The 17,417-nt window shown below is 35.3% G+C and overlaps 1 protein-coding gene across 2 annotated transcripts in view; it reads right to left on the bottom strand.

The window, feature by feature from the left end:
• The window catches only part of LOC145972579 (terminal nucleotidyltransferase 5C), a 100,358-nt gene that overhangs the window by 32,758 nt on the left and 50,183 nt on the right, over positions 1-17,417 (bottom strand). Inside the window, exon 1 of one of the 2 annotated variants that reach the window (XM_083101326.1) lies at positions 15,462-16,168. The exons of the other annotated variant lie outside the window; for it this stretch is intronic. The gene's annotated coding sequence lies outside the window, so the exon portion shown is untranslated. Of the gene's footprint in view, positions 1-15,461; positions 16,169-17,417 lie in introns of those variants that run through there. 2 annotated transcript variants of the gene reach the window in all.

Raw genomic sequence — 17,417 nt, 5'->3', positions numbered from 1 at the left:
TTTTCTCACGTTTGCAGGTGATGAGCTTTAAAAAGAGCGCGAATTTATCGTCAATCTTGTAGATCTCCGCTAGAGAGATAAAAAGAAACGAACAAAAAAAAAAAAGAGTATTACGACAAATCTATCGCAAACGAACGATTCACTCATCCAGGGCATTTACGCAATGCCTTTTAGCGATCGCGATTAATCGTCAGCCGTCGAAATCTCCAGCGTCTCCAAACTGTCTTTAAATAATGCATGAAGACAACAATGTTAACGTCAATCTGCCGCGTCAGTAAAGGAATATAAACTCGTTATATAACGTGTCGAGGAGCAAAACTTTTCGCGCGACGGCTTACTACATAATGTGGACGTAATCGCGTATCTATAATAGGCAAGGCAGACTTATTTGCGGACGCGCGCGAGTGGGTTCCGCCTACAAAGCCGCTCGAAACAATATCGGGGAAGCGTGCGGAGAGAACTTTATCTCTCGTCCGCCCGTGGTCCATTTCTTCGCGTCTATCGTCGTCACCATTTATTTATTATCACGGTCCTCGCGTTGCGAGCCGAGATTACGGACTCTACGTGATACTGGGCGATACTTTGAACAACATCGAAGAAACCAGAATTAGAGAGAGAAAGAGAGGGAACGGATAAATATAACTCTCCGAAACACACTTCACACGTAAGATGTAACAAAACAAAGCAAGAGAGACACAAAGAATTCAATCCATAACGGAAAGTGTGGCATTAGGATAATTTGTTGTAGGAGCAAAGGGAGATATTCCTTTCTTTTTACTCTCTTTACATTTTGTTTCCATCATGAGATCGAAATATATTTTTCCATGTCATTCGATATAAATGAAAATAAATTCACCTAATTGATTGGTCTCTAATTTTCGCTCATAAATTATTGTGTAAAAAAAGCAAAGTAATATTTTAATTGAATTCGATAAGGATAATTTTATTTCGAAGAGAACATGGTTTATAAAAATATATTAGTGCTGATTTTTCAATTAAAAGATTTTACCATTTTTCGCTTAAATAAAAGGACCTGATATCTTCTTTGTTCCTAGAGTTCTCGAGCGCACTTGAGCAACCGAGAGTGAAAATGGATCTCGACGATTCGACGTTCTCCAGCGCCCGGTCGTTGAGAATGTGCAAATCATTGCACTCTCACCGTCTCGCGATACAATTTCAATCGCTATGTTCGTATAACGAGCGAATGAATAGGAATAGATAAAAATAGAAATAAATATCCATACAAAATCGATTGTAAGAGAATGATTATGGGTAAGCAAAAGAAAAAGTCCTATAGATTTTTGGAATTTCTTTTAAACCGCAACAACAATATATATCCATTGCAATAAAATACTTCAAATAAAATTGTGAAATGAGTTAAAAGATATTTGCATGCAATATAAATTTCTCAAGTAAAACAGTGTCGTTTTAAAAAAAGCGCGATTTTCTTTAAATACTTAACAAACTCTTCCCTCTTCCGTTTATTAATTCAATAATTTATGATCGCAACGCTTTCAATAAATAAACTTGTATTAAAAACAGTTCATATGATATGATAAACTTTAATAAATTTATTGTCAACTTGCAAATTTAATATAAATGAATGAATGGAATATCATATCTTGTTTGTTTTTCAGTTTTATTTATTGATAAAACACAAATCGTTAATTAAGCACTTATACGTTTTACTTTTATCATTATATATCGTGATTTTTTAAAAAATCAGCATATAATGCGCGTAGATAAATAAGAGAGATACAATCAAATATATAATAAAATTTATCCATCATTATCTCTCTTTTTTCTGTAACTTATATAGATTGTTAAATTATTAAAATCTATAGATTAATTCATTATAGGTTTAAACGATACGACCAGTTATCGATCTCTGTTCTACGAAACAGATGACAGGTATCAAGTACCAGGCATCGACGTTAAGGAAGTTTAGCACTCGACCCGACATCATGTCGATAAACGAGAGACATTGACAGGTGAAGTTTCGCTCCGCACATGTATAATAAAAGGATCGATCGCGTTGATCAGTTCCCTATAAAAATAGCATCGATAAGGATGACATCATTGTTTTACGTCAATATTGATATCAAACTTCGTAACTTTGATAACCGTAACGGATAAATTGCAACAAAGATAATATCATTAAAACGTATAATGGACATTTAACAAACCAAGATATGAATTGGAAAAAGTAAAAAGATCACAAGTATCAATAAAAAACAGTTTTTGAGTCAAGCGGAAATGCGATATGAATACTCAATTCTTGAACTTCCGTGAGAAGTTTGATTTAGATCATTATCGGAGTAGATTCTCTCCTTTTCGCTCCGAGATATTGCTTCAATCGCGAGAACATTATTTCGGAGAAAGGCGCTTGTGTAATCGCGATTTCGTGAATTGCGCAACTTTTACATGTGCCACTGTAAGACAGCGTTGTTGCCAGTCGCGGATTATGCGATTTAGTAGATGTGGAACAAAGTACCGAGCCCTCGATAAGGATACGCGAGGACCTTGACAGAGGCGCGGCCTCTTCCCTGCTTCCACGAGTGACCAGGCGATTCTTTCTGCCACGCGGATTTCGCGAGAGCGATATGCGACGATTCGCCCGATCGAAACAAATCTCTCGAGATGCTCGAGCGATCGCGCCGGATTTCAACAGCGAAGGGAACGCGCCGCAATCGCGCCTCGTGACGCAACGCGAGCAACGCTTGCAAAATAATCGCGTAAAATAGATTGCCGAAAGGGACACAGCGGCACAAACTTTGACAACCGGCAAATTTCTGGAACGTATAAAAATTCTTCCTCAATCTTCATTGCATGACAAATACCTTTCTGGCGAATTTTACAGAAAAATATATATAAGAATAATTATAATATATATAAGAATAATATATAATAATTAATAAATAATAATAATAATTATAAAATTATTTAACAATATATATATGAAACAAATTTTGAAAAATTAATTTTCGAACACTATTTTTTAATAAATAATAAATTTAGTGGAAAGAGCTCGTTCTATGCAAAATACTTAATTGAATTTTCTTATTTTTTTTTTAAATTTCCAGTAAACTAGTATTTAAAAATGTATTTAATGCCAGAAATTTTAAAGACACAGCGAATGTTAATAAAAGAAGCTATGCAAAAAGATCTGCGTTATCTTTATGGGTCAAAGCTGAGAGAAAAAAATGTCTTAGTCACGTCGCGTGATAGCGCGGCGAGGAACAAAGAGGAGGAAAAAAGAAACCACACGAGCAGGAGAAAAAATGCAATATGCAAAGCTGCATCGCTCACGCACCCGGTTTACTCAATCACAACGAGATCGGTTATTGCTCACCTCTCACGCGTTTCCACGTGCATATCACGTCCTGGTACGAACCTTGAAATCTAGCCACATTCCTTTTGCAGGGTTAAACTAGAGCGTTCTCGCATTAAAGCGCGGTGATGTCGAGAAGTGAACGAGCTGATCGGTGAATTGTGTGCTTAACGCGTCGCCGCCGCTCCAATATCTCATGTATTTCACGTATATCTTATGTTATCGATCAGCTTTGCAATATTCCACTTCTTTGGATCTCGTAGCGAAGTCACCATGCGGTATTAACGATTGGACGAATGTAATTTGTGATAGTAAATTTGCAACGTGCGCATATCGCTTATATCATCTATGCCTCGTGTATGATTCTCGCAATATCTGCATTATAATATTTTTACCAATATTTTTGTATTCATTTGTAATTGATGACCTAATCGAATAGTGAATATTTCGAAATCGTTAGTTGCGCTCTTTTGGCATAATGTTGTACTTTATAAGCTGCACTAGATATAAACTAAGTGATAATTTTCAACCAATTATATTTGCGATTCTAATTTTACGTGTTATATCTTATGCAATGTTGTCTTGTAATAAGAATTTCTCGCAAAATATTTCATATTATGTATATCTGATATAGCCAGTAGTTAAGTATCTCCTGCTAAAGTCGACTTTGTCGTAAAATATTATTAAAAATATATATATTTTCTCTTTGGAAAAAAAATTATAAGACACTCAATATTTCACAGTAAATTTCCTTGCTACTAAAGTGCATATTTTTGTACTGAAAATCGTTTGATAAAAATACGATTGTTATCTATGGCCGTTGTTACTCGAAATAACTCGGTACGTACTTAGTTCGCATATAAGGGAAAGTCGCGTTTCAACTTCGCGATAGAGAGAACACATCCTTATTTCTACTTTCTACGTAATACCGTACAAACTAGGATTTCCTATCGAGAGAGAACTATGTTGCACGCTCCAATTCTGTATTACAGAAAGAAAGGAAAAAACAAGAGATGCACATGTGGAGGAGACGCATGCATGAGACACGTGATCGCGATCGATGGCGAAACTGCGAGACGGTAAAGAAAAATATATAAGTATCGACTACCAAGGCCGGGTGAGAGACGATCGAGAAAGAGGATACAGGCAGGAAGGCGCGAAGTGACAGGACAGGTGAGAGGACGAAAAAAAAAAGAGAGAGAGAGAAAAGATACTCTTGCGATAAAACGCAATTCAGCCTGACCACTTTCGGGGCCGTTTTTCGCCGCGCCCAACATTCGACGGCCCCTAATTGGCCACGTGAGGTGCACTTAAGTAAGTCTTTCGCCTCGCTCGCCTATTTAGGTGGACATTAATTATGCACCTTTACCTTAGACGGCCGTCACCTATTTTGAACGTCGGTACATGCGCACTCTTATACATCTTACTTCGGCATAAGCGTTCCAAATATACAGAGTGACCCGTCTCATGCAGCGTCATTGGTAGATTGTCTCGAAATTATTTAAAGAAACATCGATCTTGAAGTGTCGATTATAATAAATGTTAAATGAGAAACATTTAAATGTATCAGGTAGATAAAAATTTGCATTTTTCATTCATTTATTATATATACAGCATATCTGTTAATATAATAAATATTAATTTTCTCAAAATAAATGTTTTTTTAACATGCTGTGATGTAATATTATGTGCATTAATTATGCATAATCTATAGAGCACAAAAAATTTAAGACGTACGACCTTCAACGTACGACCTTCGACAACTGGATTTGCCAGTTTTCAAAATTTTTCGTTTAGTAATTATTAGCCTCGACATTTTAAAATTATCTCAGCAATCTATTGACATAATTATATGATCAATATAATGCAGTTATATATGCAGTACATGCGATAAATATGAAACAACGTTTCGAAAGAAAATAATTATTTAAAAAATTCGTTTATAACTTTCTATTATTTTTGAATATTGATTCTCCAAAAGAAAAATTTTCCGGATCTGATCGCCTTAACCATACATTTCTAATTGGCTCGATTACAATTAATAAGTTCCTTCGCAAACTTTATTAACGTAAAAAAGAGATTTGCGAAAGAACTGCTAACAGTAATCCATTCAATGTATTAACTAAATACGTATCGTCGAATAAATATAATTAAATAATACATTCTAATTACGATAAAAAACTTGCTTCTCAGGTGAAAGTATAACATTGCATACAAGACATATTACTTCCAATCAGAAAACTTGATTCTTGATGTCATAATTTAACAGAGTAACCCAGGTGAAATGAGTAAAGAAAAAAGTGAGATTAACCTTCAGTGCTGAAACGTAACTTTGAGTTTTTCATCAGTGCATCTACAGCATTGTTTTCAACAAGTTTAATACCGATTTTTAATATTAATATTTATGACGTATTGTTTTCCGAATTATAAAAATAGCCAAAAATTATTATCAAAGACAATTAAATTTATTGTATATATATTCTCTTATAAAATATATTTATATCCATCAAGTCTCTTATTTTATTATGCTCGATCTTGAGAAAAAAATCTCAATTTTTCACACAATCGAAGAAAATTTAGGAAAAATAAGAATTTAAAAAGATTATAATATTAAATTATGATATCCGTTGATTTAATAGAAGGTAATGATATGTTTTAAACTTAATTAATAATGTAATTAATACTGTGATAGTTTTTGTAGTTATGATAAAATAATGTTCATATGTAATAATACATTTCGAATAGAATTAGATTTCGTGTGGTATGTACAGATGCAAAAAAGATTTAATAGTGAGTGTACAATAGTACAATAAAGAAAACATCTAATCTTTACGCCAAAACTTCATAACTTTATCGTAATAATATGATGTCTAAATGAGCTTTATTATAAAATTAGATGGTTGGATAAACATCTATAATTTTACACATCAAACATCAAACTCATGTGTGATTTGTGCGCAGATACTTATTTTAATCAGCAAAAAATAAAATCGATACCAAGAACTATATCTATTATAATTATTTTCAATTATTTTCGTTCCATCAGCTACAGATATACTCTTAATGTTGCATAACAAATGTTTTTCATTTTATTTTTCTCATAATTTTATTTTTCTGGCAATTGCGCTTAAAATGATATAAAAACATTTAAGACATTTTAGAGACGTGTGATTTCTCATAAGAAATTGCAACTTTACATCTTTTTTGGATGGGAAGATTCTTGTATAAGTGGAAATTAAATGAACTTGTTTAATTACTTAACTTGTAATTAACCAAACTAACTCAAATTATAAGTTTAAAATACTGTCAAAGAATGATTACACGACCATCGCTGTAACTACATATTTTAATAATTTCTATGAATTTTAATTCCAATATTTATACAATTTTTCAGAATGTTTTATCCGAAATGATTATGACGTAGTCTTGTTAACATATAAAAGTATCGAAATGCATTGATGCACTCGAAGAAAAAATGGATTGAAAAATGAATTTTTGAGTAATAAAAAATAACAAGGGAATAAATGTAGGAAGCCAAATAGTAAAATGGATATAAAACGAGAAGGCGCAGTTAATTTGAGCAAAGAGTAAAAAGGAGATAAAAAAGTTAACGGCAACGAATACAAATGCGTGCAATTTATATTTGCTCGAGCAACAAATAAAAATAGATATAAAACGAAATATATGTGTAATGATATTCGCGCCTATTTCATATATGTATATGTGTATAATGATAGCCACACGTGATCTACTGGACAGCGAACACGTGACACGTTTAATCGTAAAAAATAAAAAGGAGACCGGTGTTAAATTAAGTATAATATTGTGACAACGCGAAAGAAAAACGTTGCGATCATAAACAAGGAGCATGTAAGATGTACGCCTCGCTTCATTAATAACATTTGATCGCGTGGAAAAGATAAAGAAAATATTGCAATATACAACATCATGTATCGGCAAGCGATGCATTAAAACGAGCCTCGATAAATACCATAATAAATATACCCAGAATGTTATCGTCCGGGAGAATCTATCTTTATAAAACCAACCTATAATTTATATAAATATTCTTCCTTAATAGAAAATTAATTAAATATCATCTTCGCAAATTTTTAAATGTACAACTGATTAAACTAAATGCCTTGTGGAAATTAATCTTTAAGTAAAAACATTTGTAAATAAAAATAAACTATAAAAATAATAAACTAAAATAAGTTGCAATAATTCTTTAATTGTAAAAGGTCAAGAAATTGTATATTAATAAAAAATGACTCAACGCACGATTTAAAGCGCCTATTTGTGTTAATAATTTATTGAAATATAAAAATGAATAAATGCGAATCAATTTATTCAGAGTCACACAAAGTCAAGTATTAAAAGCAACAAACTAAGAGCGCAGGCTCAGCAAAACTAACGAAAGAATAAAAAATTAAATGCGCTAAACGCATATTTATAAGCTTTAGCTTGAAATATATATATATATATATATATTTCTTTTTAAGAATCAATGATATACACAATTAATCAATAATTATCAATAATTTTAAATATAGTTTTATTTATAATAAATATGATTTTATATTTTAATTTTAAATTTATATTTTATATTTTAAATATAATTTTATTTATTTCGTTTATTTCTGCTGAATCTAAGGGAATGTATTTAAACTGCTAAACTACGAGTGCTTAGTATTTTTATTTGCCATAGGGCATGATGAATAACGACGTAAATAACGTGATTTCTCATAATACATCTCTCACGAACAAAAGGCGCACTTGACTTGCCGCTTATACATTATACAGCGATTACAAACGTTAAAAAAAAGGAAGAAGATAGAAGAAGAGTAAATAAAGGATGATCAGAGAGAGAAAAGAAGAAAGAGAATGGTGGGCGCGGAGATATTACGCTTTGACGATGGAACGCGTATAAGTGCACATTTTAATGTCAAGGAAGACATGCGCACGCGCGCCAGTTTTGCAACAATACGAACGTGGGCTAACCGCGATAAATACACAGTAGCGAGGATATTCAAATCAGTAGCAAAAAATATTCCTCGCATGCTAAAACAATTTACAATTTAAAAAGAATTATTCTTTATCGGCGAACCATATGTTCTACGTTTGTCTTCCATCGAAATCGGCAAAATTTGGTAATTTCGTACATATGTTTACATTATTACATTATATCGAACACACTTTACGAGTCATTAATACGACGAAAGAGTGTGTTAATTGATACAACTCAATCAATATTAAAACAGTTATTGTTTCGCAAATTGAGACTTTAGGAAAATTCTTAACATCTGGATAGGAACTTTTCGATTAATTCGCATTTTATCATCTAAACATTTAGCTTGGATAAATAGTTTTGAAAATATTAAAGTAATATATACTATGTTCGATTCGAATATAGTCCGTATCTATACAAACACACAAGCCAGATTATGCTATCAAAAGTTTCGCATAAATTTCCATTAAACTACGCATTGAGTGTATAACCGTTGCCTTATCCAACTGTTCAATCATATAAATTCCGAAATTTGACCTTCTACAAGCCGAGTACAAGTTGCTTGAAAGCAGATTATTGGAATAAGACGTAAACACAATCTAGGAAGGAGGACGGTCGAGCAATATAAAGACGAGATCAACGAGTCAATACTAATATTGTGCCTAATATATATACGAGTTCCCGGAATTGTTCATTTAATAGCTTATATAAATCATACACACTTAAATTGTATGGCAACATCATCTGGATATTAATTAAATTTGATTTAATGTTCTCTGTACATATAAATTACAATTGCAAAAATGAATAAAATTTTTTGAGATGTATATAAGCTGCGGTTTTCTCATAAAGAGCAAAAAATCTTCACAATAGAAAGAATATATTCCACAAAAAAGGTCTCTGATTTAAATTCCAAATATTACAATCTAGACATAATTTTATAATATTAACTTTAATTAGCGATGAAATATTTATTTAAGATGTTGTGGATCTTGTACGAAGATTATATACATATACTGAGAGTATACAATCTTTGTACATATTTGCTCTTTTATTCTCGTGCGGGAATTCGCGAATTCAGATATCGGACGAAGGGATAATAAAAGCGATGACATCCAGCCACTGTCTCGCGACACGTGTTGCAAATAATGGAACATCGTTGCACAACGCAGATCATGTCTGATATTTTCGAGAAACATAACTTATTACGCCTACGTCAATATACGCGCAACAAATGACCCGTTTGATCAAACGAACATCTCGCACTCCATTGTTTGGCGTAATATAATCGGCCGTTCTGGAACACTGTCGCTCTTACCCGAGTCGGATTTATTAAGCTTAATATGCAGGAGAAAGGTTACGCACGCAGAAAAGAGTTATGCGCGGGGAACGCATGGGTGATCTATTAATAATGATGAATAATGGACGTTGGAATTATGAATAGGAGAAACGCGAGGAGAGGCTTACTACGGCCACTGAATCTTTGCAAAACACGAGGGACGATCGTAATGATGCATGCAGACATGTCCTAGATTTCTCGCCTTTTCTTCCTGCAATGAATTCGACGGATTTTTTTAACTTTCTGAAATTGCGTCGAGCTTAATTAATTTAGGCAACCTTGACACCCCGGTGTGAAAGAGATCTTATACCCATCGTGCATACATCGCACGATGATACATTGTAGTCACGATTTGTTTAGCGATTACAATCTCTTTTAAAATTACCGTCACGTGTCACACGTCTAGGTATCACATGTCTAATTACAAAAGCAATCATAGAATTCGAGCGCGAAGTCCGTTCGTGAAGCTCGAAGTTCGATCAGTGATTAAGATGACATTATGAAAGAATGACGTTATTAGCTTTAATTCGTGAACATTCTCGGAATTATCGCCATGCATGTAAAAGCATAAATATTCCCGTGGAGAGAGAGAGAGAGAGAGAGAGAGAGAGAGAGAGAGAGAGAGAGACGCAACGCGGTTGAAATTGACGGTGCAATAAAACGATATGCCACAAACGTAAAATCAAATTACGCTAATTTACGACGTAAATGCAAAGATAAATATGCTGTATCATTTACTGCGAGGGTACATCGGTCGTAAAGTTGTCCACCTGTGAAAATACGGCGAACCTTTTGATCTTAGCGCGTGCAAAACGATCCAGCGCGAGATTTTGGCGCGAGTTCCTCGCCAACGTAATTTTTGAGAAGAATACATCAATCAGTAGCATTATCTCTTTTCAGGATTTACGATTGTCCTCTTCTGTCACGACACAAAATGTGACGCGTGCGTACGATTTTCACTCGATAAAGACACAAGATGTGATGCATAAAAGGAAGCAGGACGTAAAGTTTTAATATCGCAATAAACTCGTGTTTATTGTCGCATTATTTCGAGATTATTTAATATCGCTTTGCATTATCCGATACGCAAGCTGAAATTCATGAAAAGAGATACTTAAGTATCGCGTGTAAATATAATCGATTAAATTGCGTGACTATGAAGAGAAAATTACGTTAAAGTAATATTAATTAGCGTAATAATATGGAAGTGATATGTGCTACCGATCGGTTTATGAATATGAATAATCTGAAATCAGTAGGAATACTTAATGAAAGGAAAACATTTAATATTTATTACCACGTAAACATCGCAATAGAAACGCCGACACAAACACAAACTGTTACATTGTCGTTAAAAATCATTTCCTGTAGTGACTAACGATTATAATTTAAAAAATTAAAAAAAAAAAAAATAAATACTATATCAACTTTAAAAAATTAAAAAAAACAAAAACAAATAAATACTATATCAACTTTATATTGGCGGAAACGTAATTTAATCGATTAATGTATCTAACCGGAAATTCGAAAAAAAAACCTTGTATGACGGAGAATGGCAAGATATGAAAAAAATTCGAAGAAAGGAGGAAGTATTCGCGAAGTGAAAGGCGGGATTGAGCCGTTTAAGTGCGAAGATTACCATGCCTAGGTCGATTGACGAGCATGTCACGTTCCAAATTGACGGCATCCTATTGTCCTGAGGACGACGAAAAAAATTGATTACGCTGAATCACGATACGGGTATCGTTATATCGACGAAGAAAAAAAAAAAGAAATACCGTCGAACGGAAATGCGGAAATTGAATGGATCGATCGAGTGAAAGGCATCTTACGAATGTAACACGTTGCACGATAACATTATACAAAAATCGAGCGATATCTTCGACCGGAAATGCGGGTGAGAAGCAGGGTCAAGAAAACGTCAGGAATGCATCATAATGCGATTCCGTGAGATGATTCGCGAAGAAAGGAGGAAGTGCTTGGATGAGTGAAAGGCGGGATCGGAAAAATCAACGATGAGATTATAACACGAGCTCTCCGATGCATGTGCACGTCATATTTCTCTCTTTCTCTCTCTCTCTCTCTTGCCGCGTACGTAACACATCGTTTATCTCATATCGCTCTTTAAATACGAACCGTAATACAGTGTGACTGGGATAAAGCCAGTTCTCTGGACGTGACGCGTTTGCCACAAATGCTCACCGGATCGAAACAAATATAATATTACGCGTAACATCGGAGCGTGACAATAATAATAAAGTTGGACGCATAAATGTTTCATATTTGTGTATACGTTCGATGTTTAGCGGATAAATAAACTGTACGATCACAGAGTTGATCCAAGATAAAATGTATATATTGAAAAGAAAATATTGTACATTGGTCATCGAGAGCTATTTGTATTTATTTAGATTAGCAAGGCTGTATGTGATAAAGTTATCGCAATAATATCGCAAATTTGTTTTGACAGAAAATAACTTATTATTATTAGTGAGTAATATTTTTATTAAAAATCAAATCATTTTATTTTCATTCATTCAAAAATTTATTATTAATGTATAAAAAAAAAGAAAATAAAATTAGATTTTATAAATATAGATTTATGTGATATAAAAATTTTTATATTTCTCTTTCTCTCTCGATGTAAAACAATTTATCGTAAGTTTTAAAATATTATTCTTCACCTTTGCCTTACTTTTCGATTGTCAAACTGTTTAAATATTAATTATGATAGTGATATGCACACAGTTAATTATGGAAGTGATGAGTTTTCGTAATGTTGTACTTTTGAGATGAACACGCATAACTCTGGTGTGGCATACACGCCAGCAAATAAATATACGTCACTTGAATTAAACGAGCTTTTGTGTACTTGTGCGAAACAACCTGTTGACTACGTAATCAACGATGCGACGCGTCGTGTGCGTGTGTATTTGCACAAGCGCTGCATCGCGCCACGCATTAAGGTCTTGACAAATCTGCTTAAGATTCCTTTGATACTTTCCTCAAACAGCTGACATAAATCGACACAATGCTATCTATCTTCGTGCAAACGATGTTAAAACGATTAAGAGTAGATCGTAACGAGAGAACGACGAGCTGTGAATGACGAGTAACGAGAAAAGCGTTTGTCGCAATGATTCTCGCGAAAATTTTATTCCGCTCGCGCCATTTCGTCATTCGCAAATTAAATAAAAAAAAAAAGAAATAAAAAAATTCTCGATTCGTTGTAACCAAATTTACTTTCAGCTTGATGTCTTTGTCACGTGATCTTTAGATATCACTCTACTATGGATCTGAATATTTCGAATATATCATTAATTAAATATTATTAATTACCATTAATTAAATATTAATAAATTACTATTAATTAAATATTCTGGTAATTTTTGAATATTTCTCGAATGTCTGATTGAATAATATAAAATATATATATCTCTCGAACGATGATGGTAAATCAATTTGCTCATGTAATGCGCTTTTATTCGTTCACGACGTTCAGCAACAATCCGAATATAAACCAACGCAAAAAAAAAATGATAATCCATTCCGCTCGCAAATCATCTTTCGAGACAACATCTACGTTTTTCCCTCTCTCGACGAGAAAGAGAGAGGAAAATAATGCGCTACAAGCGGAAGTGTAATTTGATTCGCGCTAATACCAAGTTTGCGAGAAGTAACTTGTTTACCAGCTTATAATTAGTCATTTTATCTAGAGATGATTAGCTATGAATAACAGAATTTTCCGTATACGTGAAGGAAACATTCGTTCATCTAATCTGCACGAAATCACACACGGTACTTCGTCGTAAATTTATTCGAGAGATATGATTTTTGTCTTCCCTTTCTTTCGGATTTGAAACACTGCGATGGAGAAATTTTGCTGAAATTACGGCCTCCATTTTTACGCCGAAAATAGGCACGCATTGAAACACATAATGCGGCGATCTCCATGTTTTATTTGCGCGAAAATAAATCGGACGCTTTTAATCTCTCCGCTTTGCGTAATCGCAATCCGTCCTCGCGTTAACGGCGTAATAATTATTTCACCATATTGCCGAGGATACGCGTTTAAAGGCACGATAAACAAGTTGGCGCAGCTTTAATATACCGGCTTGTGCGCAATCGCATGTAACGGATGAATTAACGTACATAGATTATAACATTTGCCGGCGATCCGTCGATTCGTTGCATGTAAGATATATCTCGACCTTGACTGTTTTATTCCCGCGAAATATTCCTTGAAATATCACAATGTATACAATGAGACAATCGCTCGACGTAGTTATAATTCCATTTCCTTATTCTATACTATAATTGACTATGTTAAATTTGAATTGAATTGCGAATTATAAAGTGTGTTTTTCCGAAGAGTTCGCATTGTGAAAAGATTATTTTATAAATCGTTTAATATCGCGGACTAGAGTGTATTATATAAATATATATAAAATTGTATTGTTTAAAATTTAATAAATTGTTCTCTATATATTGAATATGAAAACTCATTTGAACACATTTCATAAGACCAGCTACATCTCGAAATTATAAGAACGTTACTCTTGTTCCTATATAAATTTTAATAATATCGAGATATATCAATATCAGGCAAATTAAATAAATATATGTTTTGCCACATTTTTGTAAATTGTTTCTTGAATGTGCGATATATATATCCGTTTATTAGAGCATACATTACACATCTATTTTTGAAGATTTTGAAGATCTAGTTAGTTCCGCGTTTGAGAGACACATAATAAGGTAATTTAAATTGCAGGGTGAAAGTGAACTGTGCAAAGTGAACTCGCCATCCTATAATTATCTCAGAAGAACGAGGAAGAGCGAGTTAATTTCGTACGCAATAACGGATAGATGCACCAGCAAATCGATTAGTGAATAAACATTGAATTTATTATTTATATAAAAACGAGTAAATAAATCTTTTCGTAAAAAAAAAAAAAAAAAGAATAATTTTGATTTCCGATTAATTATATATATATTATCAATCACAAATAAAATCATCATGAAATTGAAATTAAATAAGTCAATTGCAATATTCCTCTCGAACGTTATCCATTTGAACAATACATTTCCCATTTCCAGTTAATATCGCGAAAATTTCAATACCGATTAATACTTAAAATATAAGTACGCAATAGCGTTACATCATGCTTATCATTATTACCACGAAGTCATCGTCATTATTATCGCGAAAAAGTTGGAATTGTTTCTTGATCGATCGTTCGCTGGTGCATTTACCCTGCGTATTTCGCGCAGGAAAAGGGGTGCGCGCGTATGTATGCGTGTGTGTGTGTGCGTCGACACACGTATGAAACCCGACAAAGTTCCGCTTGAACTCGGCGAAAGATGCGGGAAAGGTCACGCGCGTGCGCGCGCGCGCGCGTCCGCCGCGACATTCTAGAAAAAGCGCGATCGTTCGTTCGCGAAAATGTTGGCGGAGATGTAAACACGTCGAGTCATTCCTCGGGTCTGGAAGCTGAAGTCAAACGATTCCGATCGAGCCATTCGCGTCCTGGACGTCAATAATTTCACCTCACGCGATGACAGATGTCAAGACGACAAGCGACTCCGCAAGCCTTAACTCGATTAAGACGAAACGAGCAGCGTGAATTTAGCCGCGATGCGTTCGTCGAGTCGAAATTATTCGTCGCGACAGCCGCGATTTCTTGCCCGGATTTTTTCATCGCCGAATATGCGAGGAACGATAGGAATGGCTAACATATGGCGAACGAGATTAATATAATTTCAGAGTGTTTAGTACTTACAATGTGTACAAGTCTTCTCCTTCCTGTTGTCGTCGGGACACTAAGGTCACGGCACGTTTCACTGATCTTCCGAGAGCTCGGAGCGTACTGTCATATACGAATACGTACTGTAGATATTACATGTATATCCGGTTCTCGAGTTTTGCTGCGATGAATAATGGCTTCTTATCGCGAATACTCGCCCGGTTCTGAAGCCAGGCACCCTTGCACGTGCCTTGAGCTTTGTAAATCTCGATGTTATTATGGTCGATGGAACAGAGACTCGCCGAATGTTACGCGAGAAGTGTGCGCTTCTCCGAACGATGTGTATCGTCGAATTTGTTCGCCACTAGAAATCGAATTCGCGCGCGCAAAACGTAAAGAACACTTGTCGCTTCTCGCGTCTGGATCCGCGATTGAATCACGAGAGATCAGTACATCTCCGGGCAGAGACCGGGAATCGCTTTGAAGCCGGAGAGTTTCGTGTCACGAGCCGATCTCCTCTCTCTCTCTCTCTCTCGATCGTCCGTCGAGAGGTCCACGAGACACCTATTCTCTCGCGGGCTCGCCGAAGGGATCGAGAGAAACGAGCGTTTCGACGTCTCGCCGAAGTGCGCACGAGAAAGATGTATACGCGACGCTTGATCGGAACGATGGAGTAGAGACACGTCAACAACGCCACAGGTCACCGCGGCGGATCAACTGACACTGACAGCGGCACGTACGACGTACGATTCGAGCGCGCACGCATCCCGCGTCCCCCCCCCCCCCACCACGACGCGCGGCGAGTTCCACTTCTCCTCCTCTCGCCGGCCTCCCCACCCCGCCTCGCTCCCCCCTCCGCCGCTGTCAATCTCGACTCGCGGCCGCCGTCAGTGTCCTCGTCGCTGCTCCCGCGTGTGATGCTGCCGAGCGAGGTGGCCACACGCGAGTTCGCGAGTAGCGATTTCTCGGATGGGTAAAACGTAGAACGACCGGTCGATGAATGATAATGATGAATCTCTCGCCAACTTTGCGAACGGACTCTTACGCTTTCGTTCCACTATTCTAGCAATCCTAGCGTCGGCCGCTCTAGCCTTCCTCGAGTATCTCTCTCTCTTCAACGCCCGGATTTTCCTCCTTCTCTCGCACGAAGCGGACTCTCCGCCGCCGCTCGTGGGATCTCCTCGCGGATTGAGCCCGAAAGAGAGAGTTAGACGCGCAAGTAGCGGCGTATTGCGCGATCGATCGTTGCACCGAGACTTCCGCGATTTTCCGGTGACGCTCAACAGCTCACATTCCTTTCTTTAAATTTCTAGTTGCAATCTTATCTCTGCTCGGTGACTTGGAAGCAATTTAAATTCCTTAATATCGTTCTTGAATTATCTCGAATTATGTCACAGATATTTTTTTGTCGCACGTAATGTATCCTATATAGAATTTTTGTAAAATATTTTTTTAATAAAAATTTTTAATACTTTTATAAAATATTTTTCCAAAAATTTATAAAAATGTCACATCAATGTATATATGCTATAGGAATAATTTGCTGAAATAATTTAATTTAAATTTAATTTAAATTTAATTTAAATTTAATTTAAATTTAATTTACTGATGTTTATATTGGAGCAGATTTTAGAATAATGATACAAGGCGATCTAAAATTTTCCTGGCAATATCTTGGAAATCATATTGAGAAGTATAAAACGAACTTTATGGATTCTTGAAAGCTTCAAGAGCTTCTTTCGTATGTTTTCGCAGATGGTAATCAAATATGACTACGATGACGTGCTGTATTAAAATAATTCTTAGATACGAAGCGAGCATTAGATTGCTGGGAGACAATGTTGCGACGTACTTATTCTAGTTCTTACGTAATAGAACCGGATCAATTACTTCTGCCTATAAGTAGGACTTCGACTTGTTACGCGGCCTTGTTTGCGCTCTTTATCTTCGAAATTGTAATTCTCGAATAGTATTGTCTCTTCTCTCGATTTT

Source organism: Camponotus vicinus, unplaced genomic scaffold, assembly GCF_025532165.1.
Source record: "Camponotus vicinus isolate PSW18456_S1 unplaced genomic scaffold, iyCamVici1.0 SCAF_5, whole genome shotgun sequence".
NCBI classification, from domain to species: Eukaryota; Metazoa; Arthropoda; class Insecta; order Hymenoptera; family Formicidae; genus Camponotus; species Camponotus vicinus.
This window is presented reverse-complemented; position numbering and strand designations above follow the sequence as displayed.